A 20,286-nucleotide genomic window follows, 5' to 3' on the forward strand; every position below is an offset into this window, starting at 1 on the left:
TATTCTAAAAATAATCTTTCAATTTCAGTTTCTATTGCCTTTAAGTCAACTTTTTAAATAGTCTTAATTTTTAGGCAGTTGGGAATTTTTGTTTTCCATTAAAAAATCAATTCTACTTTGTATTAAAATTTGACAATAAGCTCTGTACTATTTTTGTTCATTGTAATATATTGGGAGTATTTTGTAGTCCTACATAAGCCAAAATTTTTGTGAATATTTTTTGGGTATTTAAAGATGGAGTATTATTTGTTTGCAGGGTGAAGGGTGTGATATATTTTAGAGAGATTAAAATTTTAGAGAGACTGAATGAATTGTAGAATTTGATCCTGTATCTTTACTTTTTTACTGTTTTTTGATCTGTCATGGGTCAAGAGACTATGTGAACTTTCCCCATTACTTCTGTATTTTTCTGTATTTCTCTTTGTTTATTACACAGTACTTGCTTGGGAATTTTCATGCTAGGATTTTGGCATTAATGATCCATAACAGACCTTCATTATGATTGACTCATCATTATAAAGTGAAGTTAGTTGTCTTATTTCATACTTTTTGCTGTGAGTTCAATTTTGTTTGATATTAATAATGTAATCAATCTATTAGCCCTTTAAAATTAATTACCTCATATATATGCCCATTACTTAACCTTGCTTTGAATGTATCTCTTGCATGCAACAAATAGTTGAGTTTGATTTTCTAAACCTACCCAAAAATATTTTTCTTTTAATATGTGGCTTTATTCCATTTACATATATTGTTATGCAGACGTGGTTAGGTGTTAGTTCTCTTTCATCTTTTATGATTTCTACTGTTAACTGCTTTATTTTTATTTTGCTAAATTATCTAAACTTTTAAAATCAAATGTGTATGTGTGTTTTCCTTCTGCTAGTTCAGAAGATTTATAATGTGTTTTTAAGCCCTTTGGTGATTACCTAAGCTTGTATTTTTTTTTTTTAAAGATTTTATTTATTTATTTGACAGAGAAATCACAAGTAGACGGAGAGGCAGGCAGAGAGAAAGAGGGAAGCAGGCTCCCGGCTGAGCAGAGAGCCCGATGCAGGCCTCGATCCCAGGACCCTGAGATCATGACCTGAGCCGAAGGCAGCGGCTTAACCCACTGAGCCACCCAGGCACCCCTAAGCTTGTATTTTTAAATTTTTTTACTTTTGACACTACTTATTGCTTCCTTATTATAAATAAAAAAATAAATAAAAACCCAATTAGTGTCTATTTCCATACACCTGTTTGCCAAGTCCTAATTTTAATTAACTACAATTCCTTCAGTTCTTCTTTATAACTATAATTTACATGATTTATAAATTAGTGTCTTTTTGAACATCAGATTTATGGAAGTATAATTTACTCTTTTGGATATATAGCAAAATTCACCCTTGTAAAGTGTATAGTTCTTTGAGTTTTGACACATATATACAGCAGTATAAACATCACCATCATTAATATACGGTAGAATATTCCTTTCACATCATAAAGCCTCCCTGTAGGCCTTTGTAATCAACCTCTTACCCCACTCCTGACCTCTGGCAACCACTGATTTTGATTCCTACAGTTTTGCTCTTCAGAAATGTCATGTAAATTGAGTAATTCATTATGTAATCATTAGCGTTTGCCTTCTTTCACTTAGTATGATTTTGAGGTTCATCTATGTTGTTAAATGTGTCAGTAGTTTTTTTCTTCATCCTTTCATCTAAGGATGGATATGTCACAAGTTGTTTATTCATTCCCAGGTCAACAGACATGTGGGACATTTCCAGATTTTGGGATTATGAATAAAGCTGCTTTAAACATTTGTGTAGAGGTGTTTGTGTGGACATATGTTTTCGTTTCTCTTGCATAAATACCTAGTAGTGGATTGCTGTTTGTTTAACCTTATAAGAAACTGTCAAGCTATTTTCCAAAGTAGCCATACCACTTTACATTTCCAAAAGAAACATACAGGAGATTCTGTTGCTTTGATTCATTGTCAACTCCTGGTATTGTCACCTTTGAAAATTTTAACCATCCTAGTAGGTGTTTGGTAGTATATCACTGAGGCTTTAATTTGAATTTCCTTAATGTCTAATAAGTTGAACATACGTTCATGTGTTTGTTTGCCATTTGAATCTTTTCTTTGCCAAAGTGTCTATTCAAATCTTGTACTCAATTTTTTAAAATTGGCTTCTTTGTTTTTTTACTGTGTTTTGGGAATCTTTATATATTCTGGCTACTAGTCCAGTTTATCATTTTTTATTTATGGTTTGTACTTTTTGTGTCTTATTTAAGATATTTTTTGTAACCCAGTGTCATAAAGATTTTCTTTTCTTTTCTTTCTTCTTCTTTTTTTTTTTTTCTCCCTAAAATCTTTGTAGTGTCAAAGAAAAAAACCTAGCTTGGATGGCAAAGTGGTAAAAATAGATTTCTTTCTTTCTTTCTTTCTTTCTTTCTTTCTTTCTTTCTTTCTTTTAGAGAGAAAGAGAGCAGACGCAGGGGGAACAGCAGGCAGAGGGAGAAGCAGGTCCCTCACTGAGCAGGGAGCCCTACGTGGGACTCCATCCCAGGACCCCAGGATCATGACCTGAGCCAAAGGCAGATGCTTAACTGACTGAGCCACCCAGCTGTCCCAGAACAGATTTTATTCTGACAATTGCAATAGTCCTCGGTATAGAGCAGGGCTCAGTACTGAATATATAGGCAAGTGAGGATTTATAGTGAAGGAGCAAGGTGGGAGTCAGTGAATAGAAAATTACTATGAGGGAATATTAGAGGTAAGGGGGATTCTGGCTAAACTCATCTAACAGAGTTCTTGCTTAAGACAAATCAGCATGATCACATCATGGGGAACTTGACCAGACCAAGAGTGATCAAATATGGAGCGTGGGAGGTTCTGATTACACTGATGTGGTGGGATTCTTGCTAAAACTGGATTTTATAAAGAAGTGGATAGATGGGCTAGAAAAAGTTGCCTGACTGAAGTTTGGTCAAGCAGAGTCTTTGTCAATAATTTTAATTTACATTTAGGTTAAAGATTCAAGTTAATTTTTGTTTATGGTGTGAGGTATGTATCCAGCCTACCAACTTTTTTCTTTTATAGTTTGTCCTTTTTGTATGTTATCTAGAAGTGTTCGTTAGCCCAAGTTTCCAGAGATTCATATTTTCTTCCAGAAGTTTTATGGTTTTAAGTTTTCCATTTAGATCTATAATTGGTTTTGAATTAATTTCTGCAAATGATTGAAGATGTGAATCAAGGGTCACTTTTTTTTTTAACATATAGATGTCCAGGTGTTCTAACATCATTTGTTGAAAAGACTATCTTTTGTCCATTGAATGACTGTGCTAAAATTTAATGATAGATACATGGTTCTATTTCTGAACTTTCTGTCCTGTTCTATTATCTATATGTTTATCCTTTGGCCAATATAAAGCTTTCTGGGTAATGATTTTTTAATAAGCCTTAGAATCAGAATGTATGAATCCTGTAACTTTTTATTTTTCAAAATCATTTGGTTATTCTAAAACCTTTGTTTTTTTCCATATAAATTTTAGAATCAACTTAGTTTCTACAAAAATGTCTTCTGCCATTTTGATTGGGAGTTGCATTGAATCTGCAGATGAATTTCAGTAGGATTGAGAACATAATGATACTGAATTTACCAATCCATGAAGATAGAATATCTAACCATTTATTATATCTTTGATTTCTCTCATCAATGTGTAATAATTTTGAGTTTATTTGCTGATCATAGGGGGTTATAGAGACTGGGAATAAAAATATTTTCACTTCTTCCTTTCCAATCTGTATGTCTTATAATTGTTTCCCTTACTTTGTTGCTTTGCCTAGAACCCTTAACAGAATATTGCATAGGAGTTTTGTAAGTGGAATTCCTTGTCTTATTCACAATCTTAGGGGGGAAAGCATTCTATCTTTCATCACTAAGTACAGCATTAGGGGTAAACTTCACTGGGTTTTATTATCTCATTTTATTTTTTATTTTTTCATATTGGTTCATTGGTTTTTAAATAGTGTAACTGACCATGCCCCCTTTTCACAAAAACTGATCACATCTTTACCTACCAACTTGTAGATTTTCTGAGTAATATTGTTATTTCTACATTGCTTTGATTCATAACATTTACGTTTTATTTTGTAACCCCATTGTTCAGTTTTAGTTCTACATTAAAGTTAATTTAAAGAGCATGGCCAGGATTTTTGTCACATTTTCTCTATTTGTCTCTTGGTTAGTGAAGTTCTTCTTCAAATATATTTAAGAAGATTCAGATTAACTATAAATTCATTCATGTTTGAAAGTAGCTGTTGTTTTTATACTTGAGTGAATGTTTGATTGGCTTTTTTCCCTATGATCTTTGCAGACATTCTTCTGGTATTCTCTAGAGTTGAGTACTGTATTGGGGAAATCCAAAGCTACTCTTCCTTACTAGAGGGGAAGTGGGGGGGGGGAGTGGGTGGGGATGGGTAAAGTAGGACATTTGTTGTGCTGAGTACTGGGTATTGTATGTAAGTGATGAATCACTAAATTCTATACCTGAGACTAATATTACACTGTGTGTTAATTAACTGGAGTTTAAATAAAAATTTGGAGGAAAAAAGTGTTTTTAATCCTTTTAGGCGATTTTATTATTAAATTTCCTGGCCCTCAGAGAAATACATTTGTAATTATTTATATTTAAAGAGTTCGTTTAGTGCCCAGGACTTAGTTACTTAGTAAATGTTAGCTCTCTGCTTTGACTCTTGCTGCATAAAGACCATTGCTTTCTTCTAAGTTCTCTTATTTAATGGAGAACTTTTTAGCTTATTCTACAGCAAAAATTCATGTGTGGTTTTTCATCTGTTTTGTGTTAGTTCTTTTACTTGAATTATTTCTGTATAGATTCTAAGTAGATTCTGTTTTTGAAAAGTAGTCATTTCTAAATATGGGGCATTCTTCCTGAATAAACTATTTTGGAGAGAAATATGAGGAAAGAAGAACCCGGCGAGTAAGCTGAAGTAGGAGTAATTTGAGAATTCTTAGAATTTTCTGGAGCTCTTTTCTTAACACACTGGCCAATGGGCATTAATTGTCTCTGGGATAGTGTAATTTCTCCATAGCTCACAGTGAAGTCTTGTATGGTATAGGACATACGTGTGCATGTGTGTGTGTGTGATTTGGATTTCCTTTTCCTCCATATCTTTGACTCCACTTTAAGTACTAAGTCTACTTTTTTTCCCATTTGTTTTCTGTACTGGTTTTATTTTCTTTCAGCTACTCATCTACATGTCTTTCTGCAGGCTAATTGCCTTTGTTTTGTTCCTTTCCTCCTCATTGCCCTCACAGTTCCGTTCCTGATTATTTCTCATCTTTAAAGGAGGGGAATCTGGTCACAACTCACTATGACCTCAATAATTTGGAGGAAAGGGGCCCAGACGGCGAACTGAAGCAGCAGGTGGTTTCACTTTAGCAGACTAAGCTGAAGTAAGACCAATGTGAGAAATCATAGTTTATGAAACCTCTGAATGTCTCAGAGCACTTTCCAGCACATTCTGTTCAGGCTCTGTCTGTGGGCATGTCTGTTCCCGGGGTTTTTAGTATTCTTAGTACTCTCCTTGGGTGAGCAGGTTGGCTTTCTTTTTAATGATGATGGAGTTTTTGTGTGTGAAGATGTTCCCTTCATTTTTTTCATTCGTTCCTTTTTCCCTTCAAAGAGGCGCTCTAACTTGGTGGTTACAACCATGAACTCTGGAGACCTTCTGCTTAAATTTGAATTCAGGCTCTGTCACTCACGAGCTGCAGCCCTGGGAAAGACACTTCACCTCACAGTGCCTCGGTGTCCTCACCTGTAACAGAGGGCTAGTGATGGTAATAGGACTTACCTCACAGGGCCATCAATATTAAGAGAGGCATCAGGATAAAAATTTGTGACATAGCTTAGCAGTTCTTTTTTTTCCTTTTCTTTTCCTTTTTACTTTTTTTTAAAAAAAGATTTTCTTTATTTGAGAGAGAGAAAGGGAAAGCATGAGAGGGGAGAAGGTCAGACGGAGAAGCAGACTCCCCATGGAGCTGGGAGTCTGACGTGGGACTTGATCCCAGGACTCTGGGATCATGGCCTGACCTGAAGGCAGTTACTTAACCAACTGAGCCACCCAGGAGACCACCTTGAGCAGTTCTTGGCAAAGTGTAAGAACTAAATATTTGTACAAATAAGCAGGTCTGTGATTATCTGCTATGAAATCTGCTTGCTTATTATCCTGTATTATCCATGTGGCCACACAAGCAGACTTCTTGTCTAAGTGTCATGTCTCAGTGTTTCTCACTCAGCTCCACATCTTGTACTGTTCACAGGTTAGAGAAGGCTTCAGGGATATTCCTGGGCACACTCCAAGAACAGACTGTTCTAACCTAGGGATCACTGATTGAGCCCTTTGGGGCCTCATGCTGCTTTTGGGGAATTTGGCCTATACTGCAAAAGATCTGTCAGCTTGACGTCTTTCCTTCCAGCCTCTTTCTTTCATTTTGGTCCAGAATCTACTGTCTTTTGGCAGCTGGTTTTCATAGTTTGTGGTTTGAGGTTGTGATTATTTTCCAGCTTCATTGGAGATGAAGTTTTTGTCCCTGTTTTTATCATTGTTTTGTTGTTTAGATTGGTTTCAGGGAGGAGAACAGCAATAGTAATGTTTTTACTAGGTCATCTAGAGCTAGAAGTTGAGTCAGCTTTACTTAAATCACTTTTATTAAATCAAATTTAAAATTTTATTCGGAAACTGAAAAACCTATATAGTTGTGTTTTATAAATTAAGCTCTATTAACTAACAACTCAAAGGACATGTTCCATTTTACGTTTGTACATTTTAGGGCAGTAATTAAAAGTCCTTTATTAAATTAACAATTCACCTAGCTATAAATCGAATAAGGCAGAGAAATCTAAACAAAAATTCCTCTACCCCTTCCCCATTTCCCATTCCCTCAGTCCCACTTCTCAAGAGCAATCATTTTTACCTGTTTCTTTTTTAAATTTTTTCTGGCAGTTAGCTTGATATATTTAAATTATCAAGAATGTAGTTATATACGGGTGGGGTTTTTTCCCAGTTAATGTCATAATACATAAAAAACCCAAATAGCAAATTGGTATGTTAGAGCATGTTCCACAGATTGCTGTCATGATTTCTCTGATGGAGTTCCACTGTCTGAATTTTACATGAAACTTCATTAACCCAGATATAAATATAAACTCAAACATAAACTCCTTACAATTGGCTGTCAGACTAGATTTTCCCTTCTGCCAGAGAACTCATTCACTAACTCTCAGGTAAATGGGGGCAATTTTTCTAAAGACTACTGCAGTGATCTGTTCAAAGCTTTTCCTCTTGTTTCTGCTTAAATTTAAGTCAGATATTACTTCTCTACTTAGATTTACTCAGAGTTTTCCTGAAAACACTTCAATGCAATCTTAGATTAAAAAAAATAGTGGGCCTTTGATTAGTCCTTTAGTAGTGTTTCCTGATACAAGTTCAAATTACTTTATTATAGTTCAAAATTAAAAAGTTCTGAAAACCAGAAGTTGTGTGTATGTGTTTAACTCATTTGTTGGCAAAACTTGACCTGAACTGATTCAAAGAAATATTTATTCCCTCAACTGTTTAATGATGAAGTATTATCCCATACCCCACTGGAGCTATTACACGATTTAATGTGTATACACTATTTACTTCCTAAAGTCTGAACTCTGAAACATTTCTGGCTCTGAAAACTTTGAATGAGGACATTGTGGATCCCTGTTATGAAAGTGGAATGTTATTACTACAGGAATCCTCAGCCTAATTAGATAGGCGAACGCTGTGTGCTAAATGCCATCTTAGGCCAGTAGTGCTGTTTATATTTGCTTCTTTTAGTGTCTAGTCAGGAAAAAGAGACCACAGCAGTTATTTTAACAAGGAGAATTGAATCTAGGACCTTGGTTAAATGGCAGCCAAAGAATCAAAAAGCAAAAATGAGACTCTGCATATATATATATATATATATATATAGATAGATACACATTTTTAAAATATTTTATTTATTTATTTGACAGACAGAGAGCACCAGTAGGCAGAGAGGCAGGCAGAGAGAGGGGGAAGGAAGGCTCCCCGCTGAGCAGAGAGTCCGATGTGGGACTCAATCCCAGGACCCTGGGATCACGACCTGAGCCAAAGGCAGATGCCTAGCCATCTGAGCCACCCAGGGACCTGAGATATTGCATTTAGATAGAGGTGGCAGTGGTAGGAAGAGCTACTACTCCAGGGCTGCAAGCATAGAAGGAAGAGTTTGCAATTACTAAAAATTAAAAAGAAAAATGAATAGAGACCCTGGGGGTTGGAATTCAAACCTCTAAAGAGATGGCACTAGAACTGTTTAGAGCTGGTGTGTTTGAGGGGGCATTATGAAGTTGGTTCTGGGAATGCCAGAAAAAAAACAGAGTAGCGCCAACAGCTGCTGCCAGGATGAGGGGCAGTTGTTGGAGTATCATGGGCAAGAACAGGAGGCAAACAGAAGGAAATCCATCCTCTCCTTCCTCTGGCCTTCCTATCTCCCACTTATGCCTTCTCTCAATAAAGCCTCTCAACCAGCCAGTGAAGGAGGAATACAGTTTGCAGGTTTTTATTGACAGGATTCCAAAGCAGAGTATAGAAGGATGGGTTTGGAGGTGATGGCCAGCTGAAAAATGGGGACAGTCCAAATTTGGGGTGACTTGGTGTCCATGTGTCCCTTCTAAACATATTTGAAATTCTGCACAGCAACAATGACAAATGTATGCAGCTACTCCCCTACAAAAGAAGCTGTTTTCATCTTTTCCTCAGAAAGGGGAAAATAAAGGCACAAGATAAAATTAAGTAATAACCTAATATATAATATGTAATACAGGGAGATCATGGCGTCCATCTCTGGGTGATATTAATTAGTCCTGGGGTTTATTCCCAGTCCCATATAAATATTCTGCAATATGATGACTAAATTTTAATGTTAATCACTACCAGCAATCTTTTCAAAATAATAAGGGAAAAAGAAGAAGGAAAAAAAAAAGGTCAATATATGCAAATATATTTTATAATACATACTATCTTATATAATACATGATATACAAAGTAATAAAATAATATAACATTATAATAATATATTATGTATTATATGATATATTTATATTTATGTAACAAGCAAGGAAGAAAATATACATAGTTGGTACAGTTCTAGTTTCAGGTGGCTATAGTGATATTTATAACTTCCTTCTTCCACTTAACATTCCATGTTTTCTTTGCCCTCAACCAGCACCTCAACTCACCTAAATCCTTTAACTATTGGGGTGACTCAAATCTTTATTATTAAAGGGCTGAATCTTTAGTGGTCATGCCTTTCTTTAGTTATTATAATTTTCCAATAATTTTGCTATCAGAAGTGGAAATACTGGGAAGTACTTGACAGAATCCCTGGGTCCCATGCATTAGCCTCCCCCTCCCATTTTGTTGCTACAAACTGGCTCCCTCTTTGGCAATCGGGATCAATCACTCCAGTCAGTAAGTGTCCCCTTTCTTTCACTGCTGACACAAAAGCATAAGGAACTCAAAATAGCCACATAGTAGTCTCAGACTTCCAATTCAGTGAAATCATTGTTGTGTCCATTGGTGAAGCATTCCTCTAAGACCTCCAAATCTGTAGAATACAAAATTGGGACGAACAGAAATCAAATAATCAAATAATCTGGGTTTAACACTGGAAGGAGCCACTCCTGCTATCCTGCTTATGGGAGAAATAGCATCCTACTTGTTGCTGATTCAAAGTTTGTACTATAACCTGTAAGGGAGAAACCAAACATTTCAGAGTATGGTCTCATAACTGGTCCTGTAACTGAATTTTCAGTAAGTCGTGCTACTGTTCTATCAGACCAGTCATTTGTAGGTGACAGGGCGCTTGGTTGTATCCTCTTAGCCACAGATCAACAGCAACACAAAGGCAAGTTTATTAGTTTGTTCCTGCAAGGGATAACACACACTGGGGAGCCATGGGGGTGTGTTACAAATGGGTGAATCGAGGAGGATTTATAAGATTTGAAGGGGAGTTAGCCATTGAATGGTCTTGTCAAGGATTAGTAAGGATTTGTAAACTAGTTAAATTGCTGGGACAGTCAGTGGTCTTATCTTTAACACAGGAATCCATTGGTCCCCTGGTCTTATCTTGGAATCCAGGGATCTAAATGAGATATGTTAAAATGGCATAAATTACTTGTCTTGCATGTTATGGTTTAGGATAGTTTATCTTTTTTGTGAGCCTTGGTATAGTTTTGAAAATTGCATTCTCTGCTTCAATTTTCAGATATCCCCTCACAGCTGCCATCTGGGCTTTTTTTTTTTTTAAAACTTCATCAGACTCCCTTTCAAAAAGATGAACTGATGGACTGTTATCTTCTGAGGATGTGACTGATCCAGATCCACACAGTTCTTTGAGATGTCACTATTGCGTATTGAGTTTAGAACAGTAGTTGTTTCTCATCTCTTTCATTGTCAGGTCTTCTTGTTCTCCTTGTTGGAGGATCACTGGTTGGCTTACGTTCCATGGCAGCAACTGTACGGCAACAATTAAGACCCTGGAGGTCATGTATTTGGTTTCTGCAATACAAATAGTAAGAAAAAGATTATTATTAAGGCTCACATGATACTTCAAAAACAAAATACTAGGCTTCCACATTTGAGCCATGAAGATATATCTCATAATAATTTGTAATCAAGTGATATTTCCCCTTTGCTTGGTTATGGATTACTCAACTTTGCCAATGTTTGAATAAACAGTCCTGTACCAATTTAACTGACATGGTTGAGGACCTTAAGAGTATCGTGATTGAAGGCCAGGGATGCCTACAAACTGTTTAGGACCTTAAGCCAACTAAGAGGGAAGAAAATAACCCAAGAGTTAAAGACTAAAAATATGTAAAGGAGTAAGAGGCAACCAGAGGCAGCTGGAGGGTCTTGGTCTGATGGTCTTGGTTGAAATGATTGTATTTCTACTATTATTTTCTTCTAAAGTTCAAGAGACAGAGCAGCTTGCACTGTAGACTGTACTTACTTGATTTTTCTTACTCTGAGCCTACTCAAAATTTGCAGGCTTAGAGATTATTTGGTAAATGGGTCAGAGATGCACATACAAATGTGGTGTATATTTTCCTCTAACTCAACATTCGCAGGTTTAATACCAAGAGACAAAAGCTTAAAAAATCAGTGCAGTATTTAGCCTTCTTGGACCTTAACATTTTTAGTGAGAGAAGAACATTTCAGAAAGCTGGACTCTGAATATGCCAAGATGAAGAAGTCTGTTGTCTTTTAATTCCATTATAATAAGCATGTTAAAAATGATTGCTCTCAGCACATGCTAACAATATGAACGATGAAATCCTTTATATGCATTATGTCATTCAATGCTGACCAGACTACAAGGAAGTAAAATTCGGCAAAATTTCAAGTTTATCCTTAATGATCCTTGACTTTCTTGGAGATACAGATCCACAATTTACAAGCTCAAACTAACATCTTCGCTGAAGCTCAGTGAGAATTTCAAGAATTCCTCAAGGCTGGTGGTCTGAAACTACTTACATCAGAATCACTTCAAGAGCTAAGTGAAGATGTAGACTTTCAGATTCCAGGCTCTGATTTCCCTAGGGCATTTTTGAGGATGGGAGCCTGGAATATTCAATTCATCAATTTTCCTACACAATTCTTATGCACATTAAAATTACGGGGCCACTATTTTACCTACACCCATTAATTTCAGATTTCCATTGGGTATGTTAATTTTTTAAAAGAAATCTCCCGAATAATCTAGTGCAACGCTTAGGGAATTTTGTAATATTAAGTTCTTAACAAAGTCTTTGACCTCTTGTGCTAATTTATGACACTTAATAAAACAGCTGTTTGAGGAAATAGCTAATATGCCAGATAATGGTCCACCAGATTTGTGAAGTGTGGGCTCCTAAAAAAAAAACATGGAAGGAGAATTTGCAGGAAAGAAATTTTAGAACTTAAAGAAATACAGAGGTTGGAAGATTAAAATCCTCTGTGAAACTACTCTTTTATTCATTCTGTCTGTGAACACAAATTAAAATAATAAATATATATGACTAAGTAAAGAGACTATCATTGGGCATTTTACATGTCTCATATTAATAGTTCAGTCTGGGTTCTCTCTGCTGTAAGAGGCAGATAGCCAATCAAGCTGCCTTAAAACACTTTTTTCAGTTGGCCCATATAATTGCAAAGTCAAGTTGGTAGGCTCAGTTGGATCCAGGTGCACACAAGAGGACTTCAGGAATCTGTGTCCCTCCCCTATGTCTCGGACATTATCATTATTTGAACAAGACTTGTCCAGTAGTGCAAAAAGATGGTAACCACCAAGGCCAGGCTTGGAACACTGGCTTGGCAATTTGGCTTGGCAATTTCTGGGAAGAATCCTTCTTTTTCTCAGTAATCCCAATAAAAATCTTATGGTCAGTAGACTTCCCACACATTGATCAGAGGGATGCAGAACTTTTAATGGCCAGATATGTCTGGGTCATGGGTCTAGGCTGCAAGTGGTTTGCCCTGAGATGGTGAGGGAGGGTAAACATCAGGGAGCTCTTTTCAAAAAAGAAATATCTATCATGGGCAGATGTGAACCACAGCAATAGTGTGTAAACTGAATAGTGTACAATTGGTTTCCATTGACTATCTTAAGCAATTTTAAGAAAATCTTCAGAATCTTCTTTAAACTTTCAATAAGATGTTTGTTAAGTTTGTTAGCTTTTGCTATGGATAGTCTTTATACAAAGATGTTTCTCCTTCCTCCCTCCCTCCCTCACTCCCTTCCTTCCTTCTCCCTCTTCCTTCCTTCCTTTTCCCTCTTCCCTCCTTCCTTCCTTCTCCCTCTTCCTTCCTTCCTTTTCCCTCTTCCCTCCTTCCTTCCTTCCTTTCCTTTTTTTATTTCCTTCCTTCCTTTCCTGTTCTTTGACTTTTTTTTTCAAATAACAATGCCTTTCTAATTTAAAAAAAAAAAAGATTTTCTGTATTTATTTGAAAGAGGGAGAGAGAGAGAGCACAAGCAGGCAGAGTGGCAGGCTCTCCTTTGAGCAGGGAGCCCGATGCGGGGCTCAATCCCAGGACTCTGGGACATGACCTGAGCCGAAGGCAGCCGCTTAACCAACTGAGCCATCCAGGCACCCCTGCCTGTCTAATTTTTGACTCAGTTTTAATTTTTCTCCTCATCCTGGACCCAGAGATAAAGAAGAACCAGAAATCGTAGCTTGCAAAAACTTTTACTTAGCTTTGATTTAACCTATTTGGCAAAACTGGTGAGGTATATCTCACACCCTGTCTCTGTACGGAGAAGCATATATATTTAATCACAAGGACAGTATTGTACTATTTAAGCCCACAGTCCCTGGAGTCAGACTTCCTGGGTTCAAATTCTGTCTTTGTCATTTGCTAGGTGTGACCTCAGTACATTTTCAACCTTTCTATGACTCGGCATCTTCATCTCCAGAATGAGGCTAACGGTGCCACTCCAGTGGCATTGCAGGAAGATGGATCATGTGATCTGAGCTCTGTGGTGCATGGGAAAGGCTCAGTGAGTGTTGGCAGAAGCCCAGATTTATGCTGAAGCTCAGGACGTCTGCCATCACATTTACTAGTTTCCCATTTGCTTGCTTCTGTAGACATGCATGTGTAGCTCCAAGCATCAGGTCTTTCTCTCAAAATTCTTTCTTCTTTGCAAAAGATCTTCCCTGCAAGACACTCCACTCCAGTTCTGCCATGTACTTTACCTTTCTCTTCTATTTCCAGCTCTCAGGTTTCCCTTTTCTCATGACTGCTCAGAAACCTGACTCAGCAGTCTCCTCTATGCAACTGAAATTCTTGACTTTGTTGAAAAAGGTGTATAAAAGTAAATCCACACAAACAAAATTTCAGTGAGGTCAACACCAGGCAGGGGAAGAATTTGTGCTGCTGTGCATTGGTTCTTACATAACATTTCACAAATCTTGACTGCCATCGACTCGTGGCTGGAAGAGAGTTAGTTAATGCAGATGCAGTGGGAGGTGAAAGCTAAAAGCTGCAGAGACTCTGCTCTTAAGGAGAGGAAAATTTTGCATTTTATTATTGTATAGTTGAGTTTAACACTAATTAAAACCATTTTTATAAGAAGATCTGATTTAAAAGATTTTTTTAAAAATTTATTTATTTGACAGACAGATCACAAGTAGGCAGAGGAGCAGGCAGAGAGAGAGAGAGGAGGAAGCAGGCTCCCTGTCAAGCAGAGAGCCCGATGTAGGGCATGATCCCAGGATCATGACCTCAGATGAGGGCAGAGGCTTTAACCCACTGAGCCACCCAGGCACCTCCAAAAGATATGATTTTAAAAGCCTTTAAAAATTTTATTTATGTGAGAGAAAGGGTGAGTGTGTGAGTGAGCCCGGGGGTGGGGAGTGCAGAGGAAGAGAGAGAATCTCAAGCAGACTGTGTGCTGACTAGAGTCCAGCACAGCGCCGCAGCCCAGGACCCTGAGATCATGACCTGAGCTGAAATCGAGAATCAGACACTTCACAAGTGAGCCACCCAGGTGCCCCTCATTTTGAAAATCTTTCTACAAATAATTTATTATTTTCTCTGCATCTGTTGAATCTGCCGAAGAGGAGGAAGGTGATAATCATCGTTTTAATGAATAATTATTGTATGCTTAACATGTCCCAGGCTCAGTTCCACCAGTTCCACAAATCATTTAACTTTGCCACACTACAGATTCCCACTGTGCAGATGAAGAACAAGAGGTTTGGTGAGGGTTGGTTTCTTGTCTGAGGTCATGCAACTTTTAAGTGTGGATTTTGCATAATAACTATACAGAAGGGAGTATTTGCTTGTTAGGTATATACTGAAAGACAAATCAGAAAACTATCAAATAAAATGATGTGGTATTAGGTTCGCTCTTTGCTTTTATTAATCAGTGCAGTCATCTATAAGATCCCTCATTTTGGAAAATTCAGTCTTTTTAAGCCTCTCATAATGTGGCATTTCTACTTCTCTCCCATCTATCGTTTCATTCTTTTGGGTTTTTTTTCACTGATTTCTTCCATAAACATATTATTGAGTATCCACTCTATTGGAAACCACACAAGACTGTGATAAATAAAAGATCCTTATTATCTCAGGAAAAGTAGGTTACTTTAACTTTATGGATGGTCACCTGTGGGAATTTTAAGTCCTGTGGGAATTTTAAGTTGTTTTTCATTAAATATAAATATATATATTTATATAAATAAATATATTATATATTATATATATTATAAATAAAATTATATATATGGGGGAGAGAGAGAGGTAAGGAAGGGCGGAGAGAAAGAGAAAATCTTAAGCAGGTTCCACACCCAGCACAGAACCCAAAATGGAGCTCAGTCTCAGGACTCTGAGACCATGACCTGAACCAAAATCAAGTCAGATACTTAAAAGAATGAGCCACCCAGGCACACCTCATTAAATATATTTTTTAGAAAAGTTTTTTGGGTGATATTGACAGGGAAGCCTAGGATAAAAAGCAGGGAAAATTTTTACCAGCACTTCATGACAAAGTGTTCTGGGGATAGGAAAATGTCTTTTGGGGGGGAGCTTTTTCTTCATTCTGCCTTGTACTTGTCTACTTTGCACACATTTGTAATTTGCTGTCAAGGAAATCTGCTAATGCACTAATAGGTAAAGAAAAAGCTGAAGTTAACCACCTGTTTTAGAATCATAAAACATTTTTCTCTCAGTTGTATTGCCTTTAAGTTTGAGCTGACTCTCAAAGAGATAAGAGTTTTCAAATTGGCTTCTAAAATTTCCAATGTTATCAAACACACTTGGTAAAAATAATTTAGATGAGTGTCTTTATTGTTGTTCACTTATCTGTTTTCAAAATTTTCTCTATTAAAATAATGCCATAGAGAAATTATTCACTATAATAGATGTTGGCCAATACTTACTTCTTAGGATTGTGTACAATAGTATTCAGAAAAACAAAAATTCTGAAAAGTAGATCGACTTGATGATGTAAACTATCTTATTTCTATTAATACTGTGCATTCTTATTTTTGACTGTTTGTGCCTCATTTCTGATGGAATTCCTAGTAAAACCAAACCATACAAAACCAAACAAAACAGAACATCCCATATCCTTAATAAGATAGGAGAGGAAGCATTTCTCAGTTCCTCATGACGGTACCTGGACCTGAAGGCATAGAAGCTTCCTAAGCAGGAAGCTGGAGCATTTGGTCCAGGATGTGGTGAACTACAGAGTTTTGGCCCTAGGAGTGAAAATTATGAGCCCTGGAAAACAAAGAATCCAGTTCCTACGGAAGAAGATCATAGTTTAAACTACTACAAGATAAAGGTTTGCTGGTTGTCAATTTCACTTATTACTGTTTTCAGGAAGCTATTTTAAATTTGTCCATGTTTTAAAATTTGGAAACAACAGTCAAATTAAACTTCAGGTTTAAAAATATCCCCTCCCCAGCGCCTGGGTGGCTCAGTGGGTTAAAGCCTCTGCCTTCGGCTCAGATCATGATCCCAGGGTCCTGGGATGGAGGCCCACCATATTGGCTCTCTGCTCAGCAGGGAGCCTCCTTCCTCCTCTCTCTCTGCCTGCTTCTCTGCTTACTTGTGATCTCTGTCTGTCAAATAAATAAATAAATCTTAAAAAAAATCCCCTCCCCTCAAGATAATCCTTAAAAAAAATATATGACTTTGTATTTTTTCCTGTGGGCAAAACATGAAAACCTAATGCAGAGTAAAGCTAGAATACAGGTCATTTAGATTTCATGCTGCTATCTTCATCTTTCACTAGAAGGTAGTGATTTGAACATATTTTTTGGCTATTTAATAAGACCCACAACCTAGGTGAAGTTCTATGATATCAACTTGAAAAACTCAGATTGTTTGGTGTAAATCACCTGATTGCACTGACCCAGTTGGAAAATGGTTCCCTTGGCCAAGCAGCAGATCTAGTTAGAGAAGGAAACAAGGTGTTACTCCATAGAATGTGCTAATATGCTATTTCTCAGTCTTAAAAAGTATGCTTAGTGATTAAAAACTGAGGCCATGTGGGAGATGAGTGACCAGTGTGTTCACATAAAGGTGTCAGAACTATCAGGATTTTTCTGTTCTGGGTTTGGTGTTTCTTTTCCCACTATGTATTCATGGTGTCAGTACTGGTCAGTAATTGGACGTCTTCAAAATTCAAGTTTCTATATTCCGATGGAGGATCCAGCAGAGAAAACTTTTTTTTTTTTTAATTCGCATGTCACTGGCTTTTAGCCCAACATATTTACACCTCAAATGCACAAAGGCATTTTAAAGATATTGTCAAGGTTTTGACGACAGGAGGACTGAATGCCTTTTAGCATTAAAGATATCTTTAAGTTTCTCATTTCCTCTCCCTGATGCGTTCACCTTCAATATTTCTTTAGTATCAACAGATTTCTGAACAACTCTCCAATAGCATTCCATTTGAAACAGAATTGATTTTGTTTTGAGGCAGCTGATATTAGGAGCTAAGTGCATATTTCCTGTTTAATCATTTCAAGTTCATTTCCTTAAAAAATGAACACACTGAGTATTTAACTTATTTGGCAGTAGGGAAAACAAATAAAGACCTTTGGCCCTAAGCTTAAAAAAAACCCAGTAAGAGCTCAAGAGGCAGCAGTTTGGGAAGCAGTTAAGAATGTAATTAAAAAACCTCTAGAATCCTTAGATTGCATTGGATAATCTTACAGGGTTTCTGAGGGTCAATGTCACAAGACATCTAATCCAATCACCCATTTTGGATTTGAATCCTATTATATCTATGCCAGGTGGTCACCCTGATGTACAATCCCTTATCATTTGGGGACAGGTAACTTAACACACTCCGAAGTACATCTCCTTCATTCTGATCACAAGGAAGATTTTCATTATGTGAACTCAGAATCTATGTCGTGGTCATTTTTACTGATTGCTTCTGGAGAAATCGATGGGGGAGTCACACAGAATAAGTTCTAAATTTCATTTGACAGATCACTAAACTTCTAAAGACAGACTGACACTTCCGATTGGATCAACAGTTCCTGTGTCCTAGGTCTGTTGAACAGACTCTGATTTGTTTATGGCACCCAGTCTCAAACCCACGCTTCAGTTGCAGCCTGAGCAGAACAGAGCCGGTCAGGACTTTCATCAACCTCATTTCAGGCAGAGGGATTCTAATTAAATAAAGCCCTAAATGACATGCACTCCTTTGGTAAGTCTGTTCTACAACTGAACTCTATTAATTGTGTCAACTACTAAATCTTTCTCATAACTATTTACTAGGTAACACTACTACTGGTACTCCCCCACACCCGACACTCATAACTCATATTGTTTCTGTTACTCTCTGCCAGGGATATTCAACTGCTTTACATATATGAACTCATGTAAGCTACTATGAATTAGATGTTAGTATTATTACCTTTTACTGATGCAGGAAGTGAGGGAGTTAAAAAGAGTTGAAGTAGCTTGCTGAAATTTATCAGGTAATTGATGGCAGAACTAGAGAATGAACTCAACGATCTTTAGTTACCTGTACAGAACGTCGCAGAATTAGTTGGATTTTCTGGACTCACGGAAAAGGCTAGTCACATATGTCCGTTATACAAATTTTTATTGGCTTATCACTCTGGTTGATCCAGATTTCTGTGGACTCTGAGCTGGCATCTGATGCATTCATTCTCACCCTAGGGTTCAAGTCATCAACATTAGCTTGTTTTCTAAATCTTATCCAAGATACTTTTTAAAATGTAATACTGGCCAGGGCCAAACTAAGACAGACCCTCTCATGCATCATGCAGAGCCATGTCTAGGTTGACACCTACCCATTAATCAACAACTTTGGATAGAAGTGTTCAACCATGTATGTGGTCTTATAATTATACTATTTTTCTAGCTGAAGTTTTCTCAACTCTAATGTCACAACACACTGAATTGTTGTAATCAACTGTGAGGTGTTTCATAACTAATTTGTTTCTTAAAAAATAGAGTAGATTAGAGATTACTACCAAATTAAAGCCACTCTCATTCACTGCCATTTTGTCAAACTTTCTTGAGTATGATAAATAAGGTAGGGGTTATAGCTGGCATGAGAATAAGAGAGGATATGTCCTTGGGAGAGTGACAAATAGAAAACTCAACTCTCAAATGTATAGTGGTGGAAAATAAGATGATAAATGTTGCTCTGGTCCACATTTTCCCATCTTGTTTACAAGGATTTAACGAGAAACTTTGTCAAATTCATTTTGAGAATTTCCTCTCTCCACTCCTGTGGCCATGACCTTGTACCAGGTTCTTATACCCTCCTTCAAAGAGTATTAGAATGGATTTTTCAACTTTTTATTCTGAAAATTTTCAAACATATAGAAAAATAGTTATAATGAACATCCACATACCAACCCAGATTTAACATTTCATCTTACTAGTTTCATCTGTATATATACATGTATATATTTTTTTCTCTTAACTACTTGCAAATAAGTTGCAAGCACCATGACAATTTCCTCCTGGGATCAGTCATCTGCTTGCTTTATCCATTAATGCTCTTCCTCTGAATTGTTCTGTATCTTAGAGACTCAGTGCCTGCAAAATAGGTTTCCCATACTCTCTGGTGACTGGGTTCTTAGGTTTTGGCTAATGGGAAGCATTGGCTGGAGATAAGATGGTAAGGAGAGAAAAGAGGACAGGATATTTCTACTGCTCTTGCTGTGTTTTGGGAAGGGTCTTTGGCACTGTTTGTCAAACAGTCCCTTTCTCCATGGTCCAAGCTTCCATTGGCAAGTCCTGTCAATTCCCACTGGACAGCCCTGGCCCCTGGGCTCCGGTAACACCACCTCCTCTCATTGTTCCTCCAACTCAAAAGGTAGCAGTGGCTTTCTGCTTTTGTTGCTACTTGGATTCCCTCTTTTTTATCTTTTTGCCCTTTCAACTCTGCCTACACCTATTTAACAGGTCCCCTGTATTGAATTCCTTTTTTTGAACTCTATCTTGTGAGTTCTTTCTTTCTTTCTTTCTTTTATTCTTTCTTTCTTTCTTCCTCTCTTTTCTTACTTCCTTTCCTCTTTCTTTTCTTTCCTTTAAGGTGTGCACTTTATTGAACCGGATTCAAGTCAGTGCACAGGTAAGCCCCAGCTGCCTCCATGCCTCAACTTCCCTCCCAGGGAGACCAAAAGCCTTCATCATACACCTCAAGTTGGGGAGATAGAGAGGACCATGATGGCAGA

The sequence above is a fragment of the Neovison vison genome, chromosome 3 (assembly GCF_020171115.1).
Source record: "Neovison vison isolate M4711 chromosome 3, ASM_NN_V1, whole genome shotgun sequence".
NCBI lineage: Eukaryota > Metazoa > Chordata > Mammalia > Carnivora > Mustelidae > Neogale > Neogale vison.